Source organism: Oculina patagonica, chromosome 4, assembly GCF_052425735.1.
Source record: "Oculina patagonica isolate OP01 chromosome 4, crgOcupat, whole genome shotgun sequence".
NCBI lineage: Eukaryota > Metazoa > Cnidaria > Anthozoa > Scleractinia > Oculinidae > Oculina > Oculina patagonica.
The window spans coordinates 38,185,194-38,196,174 of NC_135761.1; the positions used below are offsets into that span (position 1 = coordinate 38,185,194).

Sequence of the window (10,981 nt, forward strand, 5' to 3'; positions counted from 1 at the left end):
CAGAATTTTTAACTGCAGACTAAAAAAAAGCCCTTTTCCACGGCCGTCTAAGACGAAAAGTAAAGCTACAGAAATTAAACAAGCCTGGAGACCTCCTTGCCGATTTTGCTTCTGAGATTGTCAAGGCTGAAAGCTTAAATTTTTCAGAGGCAGAACAAGCTCAAGAGGAGGCAGCAGGCTTGCAGCCAGACGAGCAAGAAACCCATAACTGCTCTACACAAACAGAGGCTTTTGATCATTTACATCAGTATGTGTCGTCTCTTTCTGTTAAGGAGTGCCCACGCATTGATGCCTCTACCCAAACATAAGAGTTTGACTACTTATTTACTCATCTATCGACAAGCAAGCCTTTTCGATCGAAATCATTTTAGGGATGATAACACGAAAATGTCATTCTACACAACATACGAATTGGTAGAAGCAACTTTTAGTCATGTTACCTTTTGCAGACGTCGAAATCAGAATCTTAATTTATATCAAGAGATGAGCATGGTTCTCAAGAAATTAAGACTTCTGTTCCACACCAAGATTTGGCATATAGATTTGGAGTGTCCCAGTCAACACTGTCAGGACATTTGCACACTGGTTATTTATTATGGACGTGTGGCTGTCCACACTAATTAGGTGGCCTGAGAGACAAGAGCTTTGGAGGACCATGCTTCAGTGTTTTAAGTTTTCCTTTGGTACAAAGACAACTGCTATTATTGACTGCTTTGAAATGTTTTGTCTAAAACCAACAAACCTCCTGTCCAGAGCACAAACATTCAGATTTTACAAACATCATGACACAGTGAAGGTCATCACTGGCATCACCCCTTGAGGTTCCATTTCATTTGTCTCAGAAGCCTGGGGTAGATGGACCTTGGAAAAAGACGTAACGGAAAATGTGGCTTTCTTGACAAGTTGCTTCCTGGAGATATGGTTATGGCTGACAGGAGTTTCACTATTCATGGTGGTGATCCCCTAATGCACACACAACTTGTGATTCCAGCATTTACATAAGGGAAAGACTAGACCCTATTGACGTTGATAAGACAAGGGGGATTGCACATGTCAGAATTCGTGCTGAGCAAGTGATTGGACATGAACGTCAAAAATACACTATTTTAGAGAACACCTTGGCATCTTATCTTTTAACATGTAATCCTTATGGAAATCCAGAGGTCTAAGTACCTATGAATGACCGAATTATAGGAGTTTGCTCAGGACTTTTCAACCTATGTGGAGCCATGTTCCATTTGATAAGTGTTGTGTCCATAGTGGGGTATGCATGGTATGTTTCATTGGGTATGTGCCCCCCAGATCTTTTAGTTTTTAACATCGTCTGCTGGAACATGCAATTGAAAACTGTTGCACTTTTGAAATAACAAAACCCCGTTTTATCTAGGATTCATTTCTAAAATGGGTACCCAGAATCACCTGCGACTTCAATTCTAGAGAATGAAGTTTTCATCATATGTTTCAGAGAAATTGCAAACTACTACATAACAATTGAATCATGACTCATGTGAGGAAGAACCCGATCCAGCTTCAGAGGAAGCAAATGTGAGAATTCCCAATGATGATATAATTAGCTTATTCAGTGGCAAAGTTAGCAAAAACAAGTTACAGCTAAAAGATTAAGAGGTCAACAACGACAACTTTTTGTCTCAAATTACAAGATCGTCTAGTCCATCCAGAGAACCAGTGTTGAAAAAATTAAAGAGACAGTTAAGTATATAAAATACCAAGTAACTACCATTAGGCTGTTATAGTGTAGGGCAAACTCCAGTTGAAGAAAGACTCGACATAGGATTTACCAATGAAAATCCACTGGTCCTACAATCCTCTTTAAGTTATTTTTTAAGTGGATCCATAAATAACTAGACAGGGAGATGTTCGGTGAAAAGTAGTCTATGCACAATATAGTTAGCAGATTGAAAAATGCCTATATTATAATAAGCTTATATAGAGCTATCAATGGAAGGTCTATTATTTATCAAGGAATGAGATACAGCTGCTTACTAATAGCACAATTACAGTGAAACGAACTCAACCGGGGCCACCCAACGTTTTTTAGCCAATCACAAGACAAGCTTAAAACAAAAGAATTGGAGTTCCTTAGTCAGGCAACCAATCACAGTGAAGGGCAATTTTAACTCTTCGCTTGACTGAATACGATGCGAAGGCACGCTAAAGTGTTGTTTTTATGGCAAAAATATAATTTTATTCATTTCGTTTACGGTTAAGGCGAAAGTCTTCCGGTAATTTAGAACACTGGACGGAATCAACGTAAATACGTTTACCGAATTACGGCCGCGAATAATTTTCATAGAGTAGTGGGAACATGGAATTCGCTTCCGCATTTCACTCGTGAGGCAACAAGTGCGAACTCTTTTAAAGCATTAGTTAGAAAGTTTTTTATGGATCAGCAAAATTTTTAAATATTTTTCTTGTTTACTTATTTATTACTATTATAATTTCATTTTCTTTTTTGTATTTTTTTAACTTAGTACCTTAGGTGATCTGCTTTGGCCATAAATCTGCTTTAGCCATAAATTGTAATAAATAAATAAAAATTTATTCCATTTTGGGTGACAGTGAATCCTCTGTAAGCTTAACCAGAAAGTCTTTCCGACCAAGGTCAACTCTTCTCCTTTTTTTAGAAATAACAATGACAATAATACATACAAGAACCTAATTACAATACTACAGACACAAACGAATTACAATATTAAACAAACCTTTGCACAACGTGACTAAACTAAGTACAAATTGAAAAGACAAAATCAAAAAAACAAAAACAAACTGCCTCTGACAGCGGGTACAGATACAGGTATTTTTTTGGTTAACTTACTACAATCAGAATAAGAAAGGGTGACAATTAAAAAGGATTTAATGATACATTAAATCTAAGGTGATAATAGAGGAAGCAGAGGCTCCCACTTCGTATAATGGTAATTTAGATTATTGTTCTCTCTCGCAATGAAACGTTCCAGTTTGTAAGTATTCTTAATACGTTCTAATAAAAGTCTTGGTGATAAAAACTTGTCATTTAATTTGAAAAGCTACAGGAGATACAGGAGGTCAACTCTTTTTGCCTGGTAACCCTTTATGCAACTCAGGTTGATACTGTACAAGGGTTAACAATTTTCATGAATAATGTCCGCGAACACTGGGTTGGCATTTTAATACCTGTAGCCATGTTTGTTGATTTTCTTCTTTCATTATAATCCACCAAAGCTCAGTGAGACCAGGCTTTGTAAAAAAAGTGGTATTCTGTTACTTTGTAGTTACCATTTCCAGTTTTTGGCGACACATAGGTGACCAGGATCAGCACGAAAAAGATATACATATGCCCTGGTGTAAGGGCATTGATCCTACATCAGCTCAGTCTGCTGGTTCCAAAAAAGAGGACGATGGAGGATTTCGCTAGTAAAATCAAGCTGACTCCCAGAAGGAAGCATAAGGCTGGTGAGCTTTCTGGGCGTCAAATGACAATTAAACGGTTCAAGAAAGAAGGGGAAACCATTTGGAGGTGCCGGATACCTCCCCAATGTGGGGAGATCATTACCATAGTGAGAGAGGTTCTGCTTCAATTTTGTAGTGGAAACGAGAGAAACATAAACCATGACACAGCATCGGCTATGAGGAATTATACCTCACGTAGACTTGGTATTCAACCTGGGCAAGTAAAATTGTAAAGTGTAAAGAGACCCTTAGTTGGTTTGGCAATCAAATGTGAGATACCTTTTGGCGAGGAATACAACCGAAACATTTTTTGTGTGATTTGCGATTTTTTTGCCATATGATCTTTTAAATCTTATAAATCAAATACAGTTGAATCCTGATAACAAGAACCCTCAATAAATTGAACCTCCTGCTAACTTGATCCTTTTTTTATTCCCCTCCAGGCTAACTTAAACTACCGACAAATCCAACCTTTTTTCGAATTCCCTAGAAGGTTATCAAAATTTAACTGCAAGATTGTTACATCAATGGTCACAAAGTTATTACATTAGTGGTTACAAATTTATTACACTAGTGGTTAAGGGTTTTTTGCATTAAAGGTTATAAAGTTATTACATTAGTGCTTAGCATTTTATTGCATAAGTGGTTGATATTTATTACATTAGTGGTTAGTATTACATTAGTGGTAATTATTACATTAGTGGGTGAAGAAGTGCAAAATCTTTCCCATCATTCCTTTTGATGTCAGTGGACATATTTGCTCATTAAGGAATCCTGACACAATGTAGTGAGCTTCCAGGCTTTGTGGAAATCTTATATGAAAGGTGAGTCCCATTTCCCATTTTTAAAGTTTAGTATAATCGGGTAGTTCATGTATTTCAGGGCACTATATCAAGCTATTAAATTCAACAAATTGGATGGCTGTTTGATCAGAAACATCAGTTCATTTGGATGACAATTCAATTGATCAGGCACATGAAGAATGAACTTAACGATTTTGTTTCAAAAGGAATCAAATATAATGTTTTGATAATGAAATTGAACGACGCCGAGATTAACGAAAGCGATGGCTAGAGCTCCCACAAACGGTGGATATTTTTTCGAATTCTACAGCTCCCTAGCTTATAGTTTGTGGTAGTTTATTTTGTATTTTGTAATCTGACATTTAATTACCTTCTCCAGCTGTCATTTCTGTCAACCGGAAATCGCATTAAGCGAGGATCATCAAAATGGTACACCGCACAAGTTTAACAGCATGCGATTCGAATAGTCCCCATCGGTTATTGATATAGCTGTAAATTAAACTCTGTTGAAAGGTTATAATTAATTTTGTTTATATACCGTACTGCTCTACACATGTAATTTACTTGGATTTTTGGTTTGGCATTCCCTCCTTGTCAATTACATGTAAGTTACAGTTTGAATCTCCTTATAATCTCCTTAGTAATATACTGAACGTAGTGGTCATCAGTGAATGTGAGCACCAAAAGATGAGGGCAGGGTTGTCATTAGAAAGCAGGCCCGAGGTACCAGTACCAGATACTCTTGAATCATAGTACCTGCCTACTTACAAATTTAACATAACGAAGTTTACTTGCAATTTTGTAACCACAATACATTTTTCTTTTAAATTGTGCCATGGCACAGTTTTTTGGGAGGTCTTGTGTCCTTTTCCATCCATATCGGATGTCCTGGACTTAGGTATTGATCAACAACCCTTACACAAGGTGATCATTGTATATATCAATAAAAATTTACCTTTCTTAGAAATGTTGAGAGAAACAAAAGGTAAAAGATTGGGCATTTTATGTTGCCGTGGTCTAAAGCCACCTGTAGTTAGAGGCCATGCTGCTGCCTTTAAGTACTGGTTGAATGCTTTTAGGCACACAGGACTTTACAGTCAATCAGTTTAAATGATGGATGGAGTCCAGAAGGTTGTCCCTCAAGGCAATCCAATGGAATCACCCGGTAGGTTTTATGTTTCATTGTATTAATTAGACTGGGTTTATGTAACTGCTGGGCAACCAATCAACTTTCCAGTTGATGAGGCTGTTATAGTGTAGGGCAAACTGCAGTTGAAGAAACACTCGACATAGGATTTACCAATGAAAATCCAGTGGTTCCACAATTCCTTTAAGTTATTTCTAAGTGGATCTATAAATAAATAGACAAGGAGATATTCTGTGAAAAGTAGTCTATGAGCAATATAGTAAGCAAATTAATAAGGTTATATAGAGCTATTAATGGAAGGTCTATTATTTATGTAATGAGATACAGCTCCTTACTAACAGCACAATTAATTATTTTTATTATTTCTTATACTAGTTCTCACTGTTTTTATACTAAATTTTAATTATTGTCCTGTGCTTTTTACAGGAGCCTCCAGCTTGGATAAAGACGGCAACCTCATCCCGCGTCATGACTTTAAAAAAAATGATAGATTTATTGATTGATTGACAACAAACATGAAATATGTGTAGTTACCTGTCAGATTAATTATTTGGGTCTTAATGAGGTCTTGCTCTAACAGAATGTGCAATTTTCTCTTAAAACACTGACCACCTCCTCTCAGTCTAAATCATGTTAAAAGCGATAAAGACTTTTGCCATCTTCATCCTAACTCTCCTCTGGGATGATGCAGCTGCAGTTCCTCCAGCTGGAAAACGAAAGAGGCAAACAAAAGCAACAGTAAACCAAGAACTGAGGAAAGAGTGGATCAATGCACTTTAAGTAAATGAGCCTCCAAATGCTCCTGCACCCACTGTCGAGGAAATCTTTGGCAATCTTTGTTACTGAAAATCTAAAAGCACTTGATAAGAAATAGAAAATGATTGCAGAAAAAGTAGAACAGACATCCTGTTTGATCTGGAGATGGAGTATAGCTCCAACATCCTGTAATTATACATTGTAGTGTACGTACATATATACCATCCGCCCGCACAATGCCCCCACACCGACCGGTTGGCTCAGTGGTAGAGCGCCGGACTGTCATGCGGGAGGTCTCGGGTTCGACTCCCAGACCGGACCAACACTCAGGGTCTTAAAATAAGTGAAGAGAATGTGCTGCCTTTGTAATTACATCTGCAAATGGTTAGACATTCTAGTCTTCTCGGATAAGGACGATAAACCATAGGCCCTGTCTCCTGCATCTTCAGTGTTATAACCAGCAGGGGACGTTAATAAACCCACACACTCATCGCAAAGAGTAGGGCATGAAGTTCCCGGTGTTGTGGTCTGTTTCTATTCCATGGGTTGGTGGTGGGGTGAGATCATACACATGGACGGATAGCGGCTGCCATAGGCGCCTTATATGCTGATGTCCGATCTCATCCCTTAATTCTGTAATTTGTAAATAGTTACTGAAAAGCCCTGTGGGGAGCTGACTATTAAAGTTTACATTGTATTTACATTACATACCAGTGCATCAAATGGACAGTCTGGCTACCCTTTTCACAAGTTCTTTAGATAAATACCAATCCTCCCTGAGTACAGCTGGAATGCTTCCCAACTTGCTACTTTCAAAGTATGTCAAATTTAAGGAATAATATTTGAATGTTTACAAGGAAATTGTGAGAGAAGGCAACACTGTAGGGCGTTTTCGCTGGTTTCATAGAAGAATTCACAAGCTCTTTACGTTCCACATTGATTCAATATCAATCCTCACCCAATTAGAGTGAATGCAAAATCACGATTAGCAAGTTGTGTACGTCAGATTCATGTGACCCAATGTCGCGCTGTAATACAATACATATCCATAACAGATATAACTATTTTTCTCGACACAGTTGCAATGAATGTACACCTAATTGCAATAACGTTGTCATAGAAAAAAGGTAAATAGGAATTAATTACCATAGTTTCATAACTGAGACCATTTACAGAAAACTCATGAATTTTTATCTGCACATTTTGAGTCCACTTTTTTGTGCTGTAACAAAATAAATTAATTAATAAGTATTTTGAGGCATTTTGAGGCCATTTGTAAGAATACATTTCATGCATGTGCTTAATTAATTTGACTTTTTCCTTTTTCTATGACAACCTTATTGCAGTTAGGTGTATATATTTTACACACATAATTAGAACATGATTTACAACGAACATTTTTACAAACATTTTCAATTTTTTTTTCAATCAGAGTAATGTTTTGTTCTTCCTCATTTTCGATTTCTCAACTAAATATCTAATTTTTGCAATGACGCTTAGAAAGAGGATTTAGAACCTAAGAAAGATTTGAAACAATACTTCACGATGTTATCTAACTTGTAATAATATAATGGGTAGTTCAATATTTTGTCCATGCTTCCCCCACAGAAGAGACTTTTGCCAAGACCTTTTTGTTGTTTTATGAAAGTTCATGTTATAAATTTCCCATATACAACATCTAAACCGTTAGAAGTAGGTATACATGTACATATACTAATGTGACTTAAAAACAAAAAATAAAATGAAAATATAGAGCGAGGCTCGACGTTGGAATATGGTAATTTTCTAGCGCTTTTCATTCCTCGTTCTTGGCATTTTTTAACTTTTTTCTCATGATCAGCCAAGACGTCAACCACTTAAGAAAAATAGGATGCATGACAATTTCGTTTCCACGTAATAAATAAATTATATCATGGAACTGTATCGTGCATGACCATGCAGTATCTTCTATACATCACTTGTTTATCATTGCAGGTTAGAAATTTCTTTTCTCTTTTAGGCATTGTTTTTTTAATTAAGTAATTCCACCTCCCCTCACCCTCTCCCCTCACCACAATATTCTATTCTTTTAAAATAGTTCTCTTTTATTATCAAATTCTCACTATTTTTCTTGTCATCTTTTTACGCATTTTTATTCTGTAATTTTTTCACACATTTTTACCCTATATATTTATTCATTCGCGCCATTTTTATCATTCGTTAAAGGCTGCAGTTTGGCAGCCGAAAGCTTATATTTTTTAAACAAATTTTTAACCAGAGAACGTTTCAAAAACATTTTACGTAATTATGAATCCTGGTTACTCTTCCATTTTCAATCGAAAATGCAATTATTTAAAATGTTAACATTTTCACTTTTGTTTTACGTTTTCATTTCTTTTAAATTACCATTTGTTTTCTTTCCGTTTTTGAATTTCTAGAAAACAATGAGAAAAATTGAATGGCAGCTATCGGCACCATAGACGACTTATTCAAGCGTACACAGAGATACAGGAAGCAGCTCCAGTTTCTTGTACCTTGCACGAATGCAAAAAAGAAACACCTTTACCTTGTCCAGTGACAATGAACTTTCACAGTTCCTCCAGCTGGTAAACCAAAGGTGCAAACAAAAACAAAAGCAAACAACCACTTATTGGTAAAGCAAGTGGTATTAAGTAGTTTTTGATTTATTTTATCTTTTAGTGTCTTGGAAAATTATTACATTATATTAGTTTTATCTACCAGTAACCTATTTTTTAAATAGTAATGTTAGCGCATTGAGTTTTTTTAAATTCACCAAAAAAAACTTTATTATTATTAAAAGAACTGATGGAAGAATGTGTCAATGCACTTAAAGGAAATGGGCCTCCAAATGCTCTTCCACCCATTGCCGAGGAAACCTATGGCAACTTTGTTGCTGAAAACCTGTAATCACCTCAATTTTCAAGCTAACTATGCTACGGCGCCATTCTGTGCACCTTGAAAAGGGTCACATCTGGGGAGGACAGTGATCCCAACAAAGAACATCTTTCTGCCTGAATTTACAGTGATACTTGATGGTTTTCAACAGTGCATTTTAGTTATTATCGGCAACAATCTTGAGGTGGCCTAATATTTTGCCCCTTTTTTCTGATTGTTGTGCAGTTTTCCATTTTCCACGAATAATTGTACTTAACTATACAACTAACTGACAGCATCAAACTCGTCGCATCTTCTCGGCATTTGCATTTGCGCTTTTATAGTGCGCTTGTTTTTACTGTTTTACAAAAGGCTCCTTTGTATCGATCTCTGGCAGTATAGCATTTTCCCAGCAGCATCTCACTCTTTTGAGTGTGCCAAATATGTTGCCAATTTTGTTATTTTGTGTGTGCCTTTATTTTCTGTTTACATTTTATTTAGTAAATGTCTTGTGGATTTATTGACTGCACCTCCTGGGAGCCATTTCATTTTTTAATGCCTGAATTTATTCCATTTTAAGTGGCTGTTTTTCTGCATTTGGCCCAAATTTAGTTCATTTTTTGTCTGCTTCATTCCCCCAAACCAGAATGATGACTCGTGGAAAACGTTGCGATGTTCCCAGCACCCAGAGCCAAAAAGCAGGTTCTAAGAAACGAGGCTCCAAGCACTCGGCTTCTTCCGCTTCTAAACGCACAAGACAGTTCAGGCCATCAATGACCCAGAGGCAGCCCATCCAAGCCGTTGGGAACGTGGTCAGTTGGTGGCTCGAGGACAATCTTCTAGTTTGGCACTCAGATCTAAAGCATCACAAGCCAAACCTGTGGGACAGGACATTTTCATCCCTGCGTTAACGTCAGCGATTTCGGTTGCAGTAATCAAAGGACTGACTAATTCTGGGGTCATTTCACAACAAGTACATAAGTTTATTTCTGTCTCTTTAGCTAGTAGGGTGCCCAAAATAATACAGAACAAAATTTGGACCAATGAATATGTTGCTCTCTGTATTCTTTGCGTTTCTCTTCCGGGCGAACCAAAATATGACTTTACCGTTAAAGCCGCAGCCGGTCGTTAGTCTCGAGCTCGTCCAGCAAACAAAGCTTATAAATACAATAGATCATTGGACGTCTGCATTTCAAACTTTTGTAGCTATATACACCATTCGTTTTCCTGATAGTGTGCCCGCTTTAATGAAGTATAGCTACAGGTAACCAAAGCATACTATGAGAGTTTGTGCGAATGTACTATATGAGCTTGTACAGATTTGAAATAAAGTTGCAAAAAATATCTCTTACTATCATTGAAAAGTTAAGATTTAACTCAAAACCTTACGTGCTGTCACATTTTTGTCTTTCTAACGCTTTAGAAAGCCATATGCGCAATTGTCATCTTAACCATCTGTTGCGTACTAAATGCCCCCCCAAACACGACTTTTTGAAATGGGGGGTGTTCTTGAATATTGCCCTTAGTTGATCATCCACGTTGCTGCAAATCATGAATACCTCAACCTTGGACAGGGTGTTAAGGAAAACATAAACATTCCTTAGTACCCGTATTTTAAGCATTTTACAATTGTACAAATTAAAAATGAAAAAACAACAATTTACATTCTAAGCTATGAAACTACTAAAACAACCTGAAGATAAAACGGATGCATGGAGAAAATTCAATACACAATACATAAATTACCATTTCCACTTTACTTTTAACCAATTGCTCATAAATGCAATTTTTTTTCAAATTATATATATGTTTGGGTTAGGTTTTAATTATCTTGTTGAAGGTGGTGGGTTCTGGGATGCAGTTTCCAGTGGCATTGATGTTCGCCATAACATGTCACAAATCGCAAGGATTGACTCTTCCCACTGAAGTATTAGACTGCTCTAAAGAGTTT

General features: G+C 36.8%; 1 pseudogene; it reads left to right on the forward strand.

Annotated features, from left to right (window-relative positions):
• Positions 1-453: 453 nt before the first annotated feature.
• LOC144648424 (uncharacterized) lies at positions 454-3,415 on the forward strand (annotated as a pseudogene).
• The last annotated feature ends 7,566 nt before the right edge of the window (positions 3,416-10,981 follow it).